Source organism: Electrophorus electricus, chromosome 7 (genome assembly GCF_041902795.1).
Source record: "Electrophorus electricus isolate QZ-2024a chromosome 7, ASM4190279v1, whole genome shotgun sequence".
Lineage (NCBI taxonomy): Eukaryota > Metazoa > Chordata > Actinopteri > Gymnotiformes > Gymnotidae > Electrophorus > Electrophorus electricus.
Genome location: NC_137503.1, coordinates 22725280 through 22738413, shown reverse-complemented (window position 1 = coordinate 22738413; position 13134 = coordinate 22725280). Strand labels below are relative to the sequence as shown.

The 13134-nt window shown below is 45.1% G+C and overlaps 1 protein-coding gene across 4 annotated transcripts in view; it reads right to left on the bottom strand.

Moving 5' to 3' along the window:
* fut8b (fucosyltransferase 8b (alpha (1,6) fucosyltransferase)) overlaps positions 1 to 12455 on the bottom strand; it is a 77144-nt gene extending 64689 nt beyond the window's left edge. For 3 of the 4 annotated variants that reach the window (XM_081718277.1, XM_081718278.1, XM_027016214.3), the window contains exon 1: positions 12054 to 12233. The gene's annotated coding sequence lies outside the window, so the exon portion shown is untranslated. Of the gene's footprint in view, positions 1 to 12053; positions 12234 to 12376 lie in introns of those variants that run through there. The other variant, XM_081718280.1, reaches the window with a different exon arrangement.
* Between the last annotated feature and the right edge of the window lie 679 nt (positions 12456 to 13134).

Below are 13134 nucleotides of genomic sequence, written 5' to 3'. Positions count from 1 at the left end.
GTGTGTGTGTGTGTGTGCGGGTGAGAGAGTCGCAGAGGGCTGAGGTTTCTGGAGTACACTGTGTGTGTGTGGGGGGGGGGGGGGGTGAGAGTCGCAGAGGGCTGAGGTTTCTGGTTGAGAGTACGCTGTGCTCAAACGGCTGCCACTTCTCACTGGCCTATGACTGGATGTAAAAGCCGTGTGAATATGGCAAAGTGACCTTGGGTTCTGAGGAAAGAGTTGTAGAAGTGTAAATTCACTCCTTTATTCAATTAAGAAATACTGAAAGATACAATACAAATAAATACCAAGCATGAAATCATAAGCAATGACTAATGTATAAAAAAAATCCAAAAGATTAATAAGTACAACATCGAAAGGTCACAAAGAATAAAACTGAGGGGAAAAAAATACAATAGAAAAAAACTAGAATATATAAACAGAAATAAAATGTTGCATTATATATTTAGTATAAAACTAGAGAGGTGCTAAGGTTTAAAAAAAACAACAACAACATGTCGCTTCGGAGAACGAGAGCGTGTGAGAGAAATAGAGGAAAGCAGAGAGGCTGTCACCGCGTCTCTGCGTGCACTGCCGAACTGGAACGGGTGTCCAGAAACCACAGGGGCATTTGGCTGATCCCTGCGATATGCCCAGGGGACACGGGACACGCAGCCAGGCCCAGTGGGAAAGAAACCGCGATGGCCGCCACTTCAATGGTCACCCTTGGACTATGAGAGTGGGAGGACCATTATCCTGTCTCTAGCTGTCTGAATGAAGGCTTTTGTTCAAATATTCCTTACTGACCTGTGTTACTAATCCTGTTAAAAATTACATGGGTAGATCTTTCAAGAAAACGATATGACAAAAAGCAAGATATGCTGCTAATATGTACCGGTAATGGACGTACAGACGATGGTAACAACATATGCTAATATGTACTGGTAATGTATGTACATATGATGGTAATAACATGCTATGTGTACTGGTAATGTATGTACAGACGATGGTAACAAAATATGCTAATATGTACTGGTAATGTATGTACAGACGATGGTAACAACATATGCTAATATGTACTGGTAATGTATGTAGAGATGATGGTAATAACATGCTAATATGCACTGGTAATGTATGTACAGACGATGGTAAGAGCTGCTTGTACGTTCTTCATAGTTTCTCATGTTTACTTTTCTCCACCCTGGTCACCCTTGGCTTCTTCGTTAACGCTCTGGACAATGTTCTCTGCGAAGCCGCTTTGCAAAAATGTCTGAAAAGGTCCTAAGCACATAAAAAACGAAACTCAACAGAATGCTTCTATGTTGTATTGTTATGGAGAAAAAAAATCCACTAAAAACTGTCCAGGCCTCCACAGTGGTGTGGGTAGCTTTCTGCTAGAAAGGTCTAAACAAGAAGCAGGAGAGAAAAGGCACTTCACGACATTAGGCTAAAGCTTTCACAGGTAGGTGTTGCTATTTGATGTTTTTTGGAGGATGTGTGTGGCAGGTTCTGACTGGGCCTTTAATGGGCAGAGTGTGTTGGTCTGGGTATACCAGCTCTCCTCTCCAGTCAGGCAAGACTCCCGCCCACCTAGCATGCACCCAGTCACACTCCTCTTCCCTCAGCCAATCACACGATCCCACAGGGGAGTGGCGTGTTACTTTTCGAGCAGATTAGTCTCCATTGAGAACAGTACAGAACAGATCCGTCTCTATAGAGAACAATACAGTACAGATCAGTACAGTACAGATCAGTCTGCATAGAGAACAGTGCAGTAAAAGGCCACTGAGCGTATGCATACACACAAACACGTGGGTGCAAGCACACATACAGCGCTGAGCCAGTTGGCAGACTTGAGTTGGTATGTGCCAGGGAAATACGTCTGAGCCAGACCTCCAAAGCCAACCTGAACTCTCTAAACACACCTGCTGTATACACACACACACACACACACACACACACACACACACACACACACACACACATGCACGTCCCTACATGACAAGAAACAAACACAATCCCAAAACACTGAGACACAAACAGAGACACATACGCATGCATACACTCACTGGCACGAACACACGCACGCGTACACAAACATACGCACACACTCTTACACAGAGAGGCTAGTAATAAGATTGCATGTCATTGATGTCCCAGCCTTTCATCTATCCAGATGTCTTGATGATGATTCACTGAACCCCCTGTGTTCTCTTCCTGTCCGTTGGCTGCCCACTATTCTAACAGACCAACAAGAAATACAAAGAAACCAAAGTGTGTATATATATACACACACACACACACACACACACACACACACACACAAAATGTGCTCAACATAATGATCCTGAACCAAACATTCAAAGTATAGAAATATAGCGCTTTGTTATATGGTAACGAGTAACGCTGTTGGGCGCCCCCTGTTGGTCATAGTGCTTCATCTCCGTTTCCCAGCAAGGCCTCACTGAGTGGGGTCTTGAAGCAGATGCCCCGTTTCACACAGGCCTCCCTGAAAGAGGAGCTCTGACAGGCAAGGGAACTAGAGTCCATGGGGACATGCGTCAGACAGCAGTGCAGTCAACACCAGCTTACCTTCCCAGGGTGGGAAACAGAGGGCTTTATCAGCATCCACACACACTCATACTTGCACACACAGAGTCGCACGCACGCACGCATGCACACAGTGACCTAAACAGCCCCAAGTTATTGGCCTTTTTATGGGCATGTGTGTAAGTGCATACCATCTCTGCTTGGTGGTTTAGGAATTGGGGTAAAATCCTTCAGCGCCAGCGTTCTGGGGAGTGGTCCGGCAAGCGGCAGCCCCTCCGCCAGGCCAGCATCCCCCTCCTTCGGAAAATAGCGTCAAAAGACATTTGGGGACATGTCCAAAATTGCTCTGAAATTACCATGCCACTTCTCAGCCACTCTGCTACACAGCAGTCTCTTCAGGCAGATGCGCTCAGAGAGCAAGGTCTTTTCACGCACACGCGCGCACACGCGTTATGACGCAATCCCGGCAGGCCTTTGGCCGCTTGCAACATCATGGAGATAAGACGCCGTGGGACAGGAAGGTAGAATTTTCAGCGCGCCAATTCCGACATCAAACTGCATTAGGGTCCTTCAGGTCTTTTCTACCCAGAAGCGGAGCATCTTTTACCCCTATAGAACGTCTTTCGGCGGATTAAAAAAAGCGACGCATTGTTGACATTTTACCAAATGGCGGCAATCTTGTCGATCGCAGGTGTTCCCACTCGTGCCTAATTATATCAGCCGTCAATCACTCTCGGCAATCACACGCCAGTTCCTGTGGCTCCTCGAAACGTCAGTCAGCCCGTGCTCTCTCTGGCATGCGCACGCACGCACACACCAGCGTAAAAAAATATCAGAGTAAAAAAAATCACTTCTCTCCCTATATTATTAAGAAATATTGTTAGAAAACATTTAAGTATGAACAATAAAGACTGAAAAAAGCTAGTTACATGTGCGAATCATGTGAGACTGGATGGTCGTGTGAGATCCATACAGACTGGACGGTAATGTGAGAATCATACAGACTGGACGCTCATTAAATCGGACAAATGAAGGAGTTTTGCAACATGACCAACCTACTCCTCTAAAACCAACACTTAAACCATTTTCTAATGGTGATTTATTCTACTCATGTTTTTCCATATTCATCTCAACTGCCAGTGAAGTGTTGGCAGAAATTGGATTCTGAATAATTGGTTCTTTTCCATTATATAGACAGAGGCCTTCCTGGTTGTAACTCACCAAATCTGTCAAGACGTGTTATCTGGCTGGTCGGAAAGTCACCCCGAAGGACAGTTTTGTTTCATTTAGGAGAGCACCGACTTGGACGAGCTTCTCTGTAAACATGTCTGTGATAGGGTAGACTGGATATTTTTCAAAGGTTTTTCTTTTTATTCTCAGGAAAAAGGGCCATGCAGGCCTGGTCCTTTGCCTGTTTGTCAGCTGGAAGTGCGTTTAATGACTCTTCTGCTGTTTGGTACAAAGTTGGTAGACAGTCCAATGTGTTGGCTTGCACGTTGAAAAGAAACGCAGCTCGGAACTGAACGTCTACAAGGGACTATTAAAACCACTACAACATTTTATCCCTGTTGATACTGCATTTATTCAAGAATACATTATCCTTAACTGAGACAAAGTGTTTTTATAGAAAGAACATTTATTATTATTTTAAAGAAATATTTGCCTAAAACTAAAACGCATCTGAATATCCCCATCACAAACACACACACACACACACACACACACACACACACATCTGGTTACTTTTTAAAAACTGTTGTGACACTATTTTATTCAAAAGATAACACACATGCTCTTAACACTAAGTGTTAATCATTTCTATCTATAAATAACTGCATACAGACTCACTCATTATGCTCCTCTTTACCTTATCCTTACTGCTAGTGCTTTCCTTCTGAAGGATTTCTGTTAAAAAAAAAAATCTTCCCAGCTGTCCCGTGTCCGCGTATCCAGACCAAAACTGCCATTTTAAAAACTACTCAGGGGCAGAGGTGAGTAATACTCCTAAAACTGAAACGGCCTTTCGCAATGCACATATGTGCCACACACTTTACAGCAATGCAGCACAATGATGGTTTGGTATCGAGTTCGGAAGGGTCCCATAATGCCCTGACATAACGTGGTACGATAACGATAACCTATTGTCACGTGACCCGACCGCACCGCAAGGTCAAGTTCTCTGTGGGACTGGTAAGTATCTCTATCTACAGAAAATACCGCAACATATCAGAATACTCTTCTCGGTCTGCATTCCAGTGGAAATTAAAGCAAATGACCCCCCCCCCCCCACTCCCCCACAAAAAAAAAATCAAAAGCTTTCATTTTCAAGATGTCTTTACCTTGGATTTTTCAGACTAAAAAGGAGAAATTGATTCAGTGACATTAATAGGGCCTCGCCTTAGTGTAAGAGGCACGTGCGAGCGGAATCCAGGATGTAATGCCCCATGCTTCTGGCAAACACACGAGAGAATGCAGCAATTCTGACCTCCAGCAGGCGTCAATGAGCCTTAGAGGGCAACGCAGCTGTGGGCGTTCGACTCACTCACCATCGCCAAAAGCCCAGACCCCGGGCGGGGGTTCAAATTAATGTGGTACCAGGATGGGATAAGTGTGTGCGTGCATCACTTCCCCTCTATCATAAGGGTTATTTCATTATTTAGTACCTTTCATTAAAGGCTTAATTTGATCAGATGTGACATTGCTTGTGATGCCTCGCTAGCTAATTATCAGGGATTACACGAGGGGAATCCTATAAGGAAACTCTCATACAGAAGTCAAAGAGTTTTAAAGGAAGAATATATTATGCTTAAAAGTGGGGGTGGGCAATACGATTTGTTGTTGGTATCGTTATAGTGATTCACTCATCTATCTGACCAGGCCTTAACACATTATGCCATTGTCCTATTTTAGTTTTTTGATGTTGTTATATTTTTCCATTCTGTTCCTAGTAAAACAGTTTAATTTTGTTCAACATGAAGAAAAAATTATTTCATAGCAAACCTAAATGACAATACAATGAAATGTCACGATAAATAATGCAACATTTATGTTTGTAAAGGAAAACATTATCCTATTTGAACTGTATGCAAATTTTCTTTGTGTTATTCAACTAAAGAATATTTTCTTTTGGTGACAGCCGGTCAGCAATAAATTTAAAAAGTATGTAGCATATATCCTAAAGTAAATGAGTGACTAATTCTAAATGCTGCAAAGTACTTGATGTTGTGCTTAATGTTTCATGCCAATTTCATTTCGAAGTACCTGAAATTATTTCTGGTCTACACAACTTTCACTACGGCTGCCCCTTTGAAGCTGTGCCCAGTTGGCGTGCTCAGTTGGTGTGCTGTTTGACCAACCGAAATATCTTGCCTTCTCTAGACCCGTGGACTTTCACAGGGTCAAAGGGCTCGCTAAGAGGGCGTTCACCTGAAGCCGATTTAAACGCAAGATTAAGAGGCTCACTTCTTGCGGGGTGGAGCCAAGCAGGTAATTGCCAGGCAGAGAGATGGAGAGGACTACAGAATCTGAGTTTAGGAGCGGGAGCACTGGAGGATCCGCAAAGCCCAATGGCTGAGAGTTGAGTTTGTGGGACAGCAAGGAGACCAGAATTAGAGGATGGAAGGGTGCGAGACGGGCGGTGTCAGTGAATGAGCTCAGACAGGCAGGAGCAAGACCCTGAAGAGCTTTGAAAGTCAGAAGGATTTTATACTTAATCCAGGAGATAAGAGCTAGTGCAGTAAGTATTAAAATAACCTTGATGTTCTTGTCATGATAAAACAAAGGCATGAGGATGATGAGGATGATGATTATGATGGAAGTCGAGGCAATAGTAGAGTGACTAGACAACAGGCAGGCAATGGCAGGGAGGCGTGCCGTGAGAAAAGGGGCGGGACATGGCAAAAGGGGCGGGCCGTGGGGTGACTATATTTGCGCAGCGCAAAACGTAACCGCAGGTTTTCAAACAAGAAACACATTTCACAAGCTAAAAACACATGTCAGTCACAGTGCTCACAAAAGTGTGCTTTGGAAAGTTTAAAAAGGCAGTGTGTGACCGGCACCTGTTCCTGCCAGCTATATAGGCCCTAAGTGCGGTAATACATACTTTTTGCGAACTTCGAGTCCACTTTAACAGACGTTACCCATAGAATTACCCGAACTACAAACATGGATGTGAGTGTCACGATACGACCCCGCCGTCATCCACCTGATCCTTGTCATGTGTGTGTGTGTGTGTGTGTGTGTGTATATATATATATATATATATATATATATATATATATATATATATATAATCTATCTATATATATATATATCTATATATATATATATATATATATATATATATATATATATATATATCTATATCTATATCTATCTCGTGTGTCGTCATATGTTTGTCGGTGTTTGACGAAATATAGCATGTGTGCTAAGTGTAGGTGTTTTGTGTTATTAAAACGTTTGTTTCAACGTGCCTCGTCCCCGCATCCTACTTAAGCCTCGTAGCGTCACAGTGATGACATAATAGAGAAGCACAACCCCCCCCCCACAAAAGTGATGAACAGACCAACAAAAAAGTATTCCTTATAAATAATAAACATCTGTGTGCTATGCTTATGCTTACTGTACATCAGTGTCATATTCTGCCATTTATTTTAAAAATGGAAATGAGTCAAGATGAAGTCGCCTGCTGTTAGCACTGAAATGCTCCTCATAGCATATAAATGCTCATGAGACCATATAAATGCTCCTCATAGCATATAAATGCTCATGAGACCATATAAATGCTCCTCATAGCATATAAATGCTCAAGAGAACATGAATGCTTGCTGCTGTGTGGACTGGCATACTCTACGTGATTTAGGCCTACACAAGACTACACAAGACTACACAGGAGGCCCAAGCCTCTGAAACAGAATTACCTAAATCCAATCCTTATTCCCACAGGCGAAGGACACCCAGCTACACCCACTTATCCAGCGAAAATGGAGCCTAACGGGCTTGTTCAGGTGCCAAAAAGGATACACAGGATAAAAACTTAAAGGGCCTAAAAATCTAAATAAAAACAGCAAGCAAAGAAAAACAAACAAACAAACAAAACTGTTAAAGGAAGAAAAATGTAAAAAAATCATAAGATTTAAGCTTTAAAAGTGTAGTGCAGTGATTAAGGTGAGAATGAAGATGCTTTAGGCTAATTAAAGGGACTGGTTATATGTGTTGGAGCAGACGACTCCAGAGTGTATTGTGTGCATAGGGCCACGGGCACTGCGACAGGACAAGAACAGAGACCCTTTCTGATGGGGAAGAAAAGATGGCAGATGGCCACTATTGTTATGCACGCTTCTCCTCACATCAGCAGCCGTGTTTCTGATGGAATACGCTCGCAAGAATCTGTACGGCGTACCGCAAGATGGACAAGGACCGAATCCGCAAACACAGCTGAACGACACATGTGAAATGACTTGGCAGCCTGCCAGTAAACCTGTTTTTACAGTTAAAAACATTTCAGTTGTCGCTTTGTTAATTAGATGATAACACGGGCGATGCAAACGAACCTTAATTAGTCCGACCGTTTCTGAGGGGGAGAACCCAAACAAAGCACCCGAATCATTCAAATCGCAGCGGCAATTTAAATGTCTAGTCGGCTGCCATGATCATTAAAATGAATCCGTTTCCCCCAGGGGGCGATGGGATGTTGGAGGGAACAGCGCTTGGAGAGAGATATGCAAACTGGATGTTAGCCTCGTGACTGTTTTCAGAGCAAAGGTACATATTACACTGCAGAGTGAACAAGCGTCAGTGAAAACATAACTACAAGTCTGCTGGTTTATCCATCCAAAGTCCGAGGGATCCATCAGCTGTGCGTTTCGGTTTCTACTGCCATGGAGATTGAAACAGGAGCAGATCTCTCAGAGAACAACCCAGACCAGGGTAACCATGACCCTCCATCTAATCACCTCGCTAAGAGCCATGCACATGCGCGTGCCCACACACACTCACTGCGCTTTAAGTGCAAAGAGAAGCGAAGACTACTGCATCCATCAAGCGTCGTCAAAAAATGCCATCCAAATGCCAGCAGTGTTCATGTAAGGCTTCTTGTTTGACCTCTCGCTGTGCGTAGGCATGAATGTGTGAACACACACACACAACCACTCTGACACACAGAATCTTTCAAAAGATGATGCAGGATTTTTTCTTTAATCTAGCACCAACACATATTGTTATATCATGTACACACACATATGGATGTACACAGCCAGTTTAGTAGTTGTGTTTTCTTTGTCGAGGCTAAAACATGGGAGTGGGCTGTCATGCACACGGCCTTGCTGCTCGCCTGTCACATCTGCTGCGGTGCCCCGAGGAGCGATTACCAGACTGAGCCGTCATGGTGTCTGGTATGTTTGCGGCTAGCCGCCATGCACCCAGTGCAGACCCGTCTGGCGCGGTGGAAGCTAGCCGCACACCTTTCTAGCCACACACCTCCCCAGGACGTCTCAGGACAGGAAGGTAGACGGTCATACTGCAAAGACTGCCCGCCCCCCACATCCCCCCCCCCCCCCCCAAGTCAAAACCTGCCGGGTTGAAACAATGTGATGTGAAGGAGCAGATGAGCAAAAGCATTTTGGTGTGAAAGGGAGGGGAAAATCACAGTCAGAGAAACATGAGCAGGGGAGGCAGCTACAAAGTTCGGAGAGAGTCTCCGAACTGCAAACTCTCACGGTGTGTTAGCTTTCAAAGGAACTGAAGCGGCGAGGAAAGGGAGAAAGGTCCCAGCGAACAGGGGCGTCGGCGCTGTTTAAGCACAGGTAAAAACAGAGCAAAGACCCAGGCGGCAGGCCTGAGCTCCTCCTCGCTGCTGTAGACACGCTGCTGCACTTCATCAGAGTTACGGGAATGGAGTCATTACCACACAAATGAAAACGGGCAGGGGCCCTGAAGAAGCTGCAGGAACAATACACACACACACACACACACACACACACACGCACGCATGCACTCAAGCACACACTCTCGGATGCATGCATGCAGGCATGCACTCACAAGCACACTTTCACATGCGCACTTTTGCATGCATGCATGCACTCAGAAGCTTACTTGCACACACACACTCTTGCATGCACAAACACTCCCAAGCACACAAACGCACTCACATTCTCCTCATGCACGCAGACACTTGTGCACACACACACTTGCAAGCGCACACATACACACACACACCCTCTTCACACATGCACACACACACACACACACACACACACTTGCACGCACACACACTCGCATACGTAATTATGCCTGCGCAAAGCACAAAAGGCAGCAAGGAACAGCTGTAGGCCAACCTTAATCACGACACGCGGATCAATTATTGAATGGCCAAACTGTACATGGACATAATGTTACTTTTCATGCTTTTGCTGCACTGAAAGAATGATGTCTAAGGTGTCTTCCTACTGATAGAACCCTGAAGTGTACTCAGTCAAAAACATGAGAGTGCACAGTTCACCCATCCATATGTGGCCAGGTGTTACAGTGGCAGGATTCCTCCCCTTTGCAAGTGAAACCTATCTATAGCCAATCATTCAGCTATCTATAAATGCATTTACATTTGAGGTTTTGTTTTGTTTTTTTTACATATATGTATATCTCAGTAGTCTGACTTGCCAGCTGGTGAGAGCAGGAGGTGACAGCCAGACCCATTGCAGCAAGTTTGCCTGGTTCAAACCAGGAGGGTAGCTGGATAGTCACAGATGTGCGCAGTTTTAGCAATGTGAAATGGTGCTGCACAGAGCATCATCCGGAACGAATCCGGGCTCCGCCGCCACACAGGCGAAGGACGCGGCTGCCAAATCCACTCCTGGCCTGCAAAACTTTCTCTCCAAGAGTGGCCTCGGCTCATCGGTTACGTGCGAAACCCTCCCTGCGCCGAATCAAGTGGCAAGCAGTAAACTATGCAGCGACAATGTTCCTCAGAACAGCAAAAAGAACTGCAAACACATTCTGCTGATCTGAAACCATTTACAGCCCTCTTAAACTTGCTCGCTCGCAAGTCTCCGCTACCTGCTATAACACACCTGACTCAACTCAAACTGCTTTTCTTCCGCCCTCTACTGAATCTGTAAATTTTGCACAACTGCGGGTGAAGCTCCCGTCCTCTGGAAGAGAGACTGATGTTTTTGGTCAACTCTGTGGTTTTAATCTACCTCTAACATCCCTGACCGCTGTCAAAAAGGGCTTAATGCCTACACGAGGAGACGAGTCAAGTGCTTTCGAGCAGCAAGTATCTCCATTCCTCACAGAGTCTAAAGATTTGGCATAAAGTGGCCACTGTGATAAATGTAGATTTCTTTTTAGGTCATTTCGCTGACTCTGTGAGGTACTGCTTTATTAGAATCCATTATAATCACTTATTGTCATTAGTAAACCAGAGAAGCAGGGTTTGCTTCTGGAAAACTTCAGCCCTTCACTGTCTGCTAATTACTTACCCATTTAGTAAGACTGAGGAACACTGAAACGGAGCTCTAAAGTTATAGGTACTTTGCACTGCGAAATCACATAATATAAATTACATACAGAAAACCAAGCAACAGAGGGGGTCGGGGTTGGGGGTATATCGCACATTGTGAATAAACTTATAATTATTTTTAATATAGCATCTTTTCCAAATGACGATATTTTCCCACAGTTTTAAAGACCGAACAAATGGAGCGCTGTCCGTTCTGCCAAACAGACGCCTTTAAGACCATCTATTCTGTCGGATATTTAAACTGGAAGGAAACAAAGTGGAGACGTCGCCGCAGACCTGCTTCCAAGACAAACACCTGCACCACGCTTCTCCAAGCATCGCAAGTTCGTCCCATTAAGCATTACGGCGGATCCCCTTTTAACCGCAGGAAAGCAAAGCAAAGTCATGAAAAGGCTCCACGCCTGTTTGAACAGTCTTCACGGAGGCACTTACAGTCGTAATCACTCGCTTTTCTAATACCGTGGACTGAAAAACCCCTATTGCTAAGACGCCACGGTATTGCTGTTCGCTCGGACAACAATGTCTCCTCTAAAATGGTGACTGTCGGTCCATTCGCGACTAATTGTTGCTAAAAGAGTAAAAGCTTTCCATACTAAGACGCTACAACGCGACGGTAGCGTCGGGACCATCCCACGACTGTCCCCGCGACCTTTATCGGTCTTCTAAAAGCTTGCAAGCAAGAACTATAAGCAAAGGCCACTGTTTGTCAACATGGGTGCGTGGAAACACTCCCCAACTAACCGGTTCCACGAGAGAAGTCCGTGCAACAACGCGGCCGTGCGGTTTTCCCTAAGAGCCACGCGGCTGGGCAAACGCGGCGTGGGATGCGAGCGCTGCTTATCGCGAACACCGTCGCTCAGAGTAAGACCCTAAACCGCGACCGCGAGTACGATACCAACCGAGGCACGTCGCAACAGGCCGGGAAGTGGGCGACCCCGCGGGGCAGAACCGACACCGCTTTCGCTCGCGCTTTCCTCCCCGCGCACCAAAGCCGAGCCATACATACCTCACACCCGGCGCGTCAAAGGATGAAGCGCGGCGCTCCACGCGATGGAGACGTCTTTTAGCAGCTGATGGGAAAAACGGGACCCGGCGAGTCCGCGCTCTGTCGCTTTAGCCGCTCGGAGAGGTTCGACAAGCAGCGCGTGCCGAGTTGACACGAGGCTGCAGTGCGCACGCCAGCGTCGGTTTGCTGTACTGCAGCCTCGCGGACAGACGGGCGCGCGGCGCGCCGGTCGGCTCCGTAACTCTGCGCTTTTCGCCAGGCGTGACCACAGGTCCGGACATAACGGTTTATTGTTTTACGGCTTCGTCGTGTAGGCGACTTACTTGACGATAAAAGTGGGGTCTGTAGCTCAGATAATCGGTCCCTTGTTTTCTCGATCATCACTTTGCTGTCGTTTCTTTCCCCGGTTCGACAAGTTTGTCTGGTGTGATGAATGCACTGTTTATCGGTGCAGGCGAAAGAGCAATGATTCAATAACAAGAAACACGATTCAACTCAGCCAATTACCAGTTGATGCGTTGAAAGCTGGAGAAACTCTTAATTTCTATACCATTGTTCGATATAAATAATCCACCATCAGTAAAGATGATTAAGGGTTTGGTAATTATTAAATCAACCCAATCAGTAATGTTAGGTGAAGGAAAATAGAAAAAAAATTGCACTGCGTTAAATTTCTGGGATTAGGAATGACAATGATCTAAAGCAACAGACTCCCTCTTAACCTGTCCCTGATTGACCCCTTTCCTTTGAATACTGAATCACTAAACGAGCAGAACCATCTGCTCAAAACGGGTTCCAATAAGAAGATTGTTGTATTGCCAAGGCTGGCCTTTTGATTTTAGCCCTACTGTCATTTCAGTAGTGCCCCCGCTGAATTACTCTTAGAAAAATATAAGAAAAAATTAAATAATGACGGACTAAATGTGCTGATATTGAGGTGCTTCCACCTACCGTTGACATTTAATATTGCCATCTACATGCCAAACAACTAGTATCTAACTGGTATCTAACTTTGTTGAATGCACATTGACATTGTGAATTGCCACATGTGCAAACTTTTCATCTTTGATCTTTTTGCCCA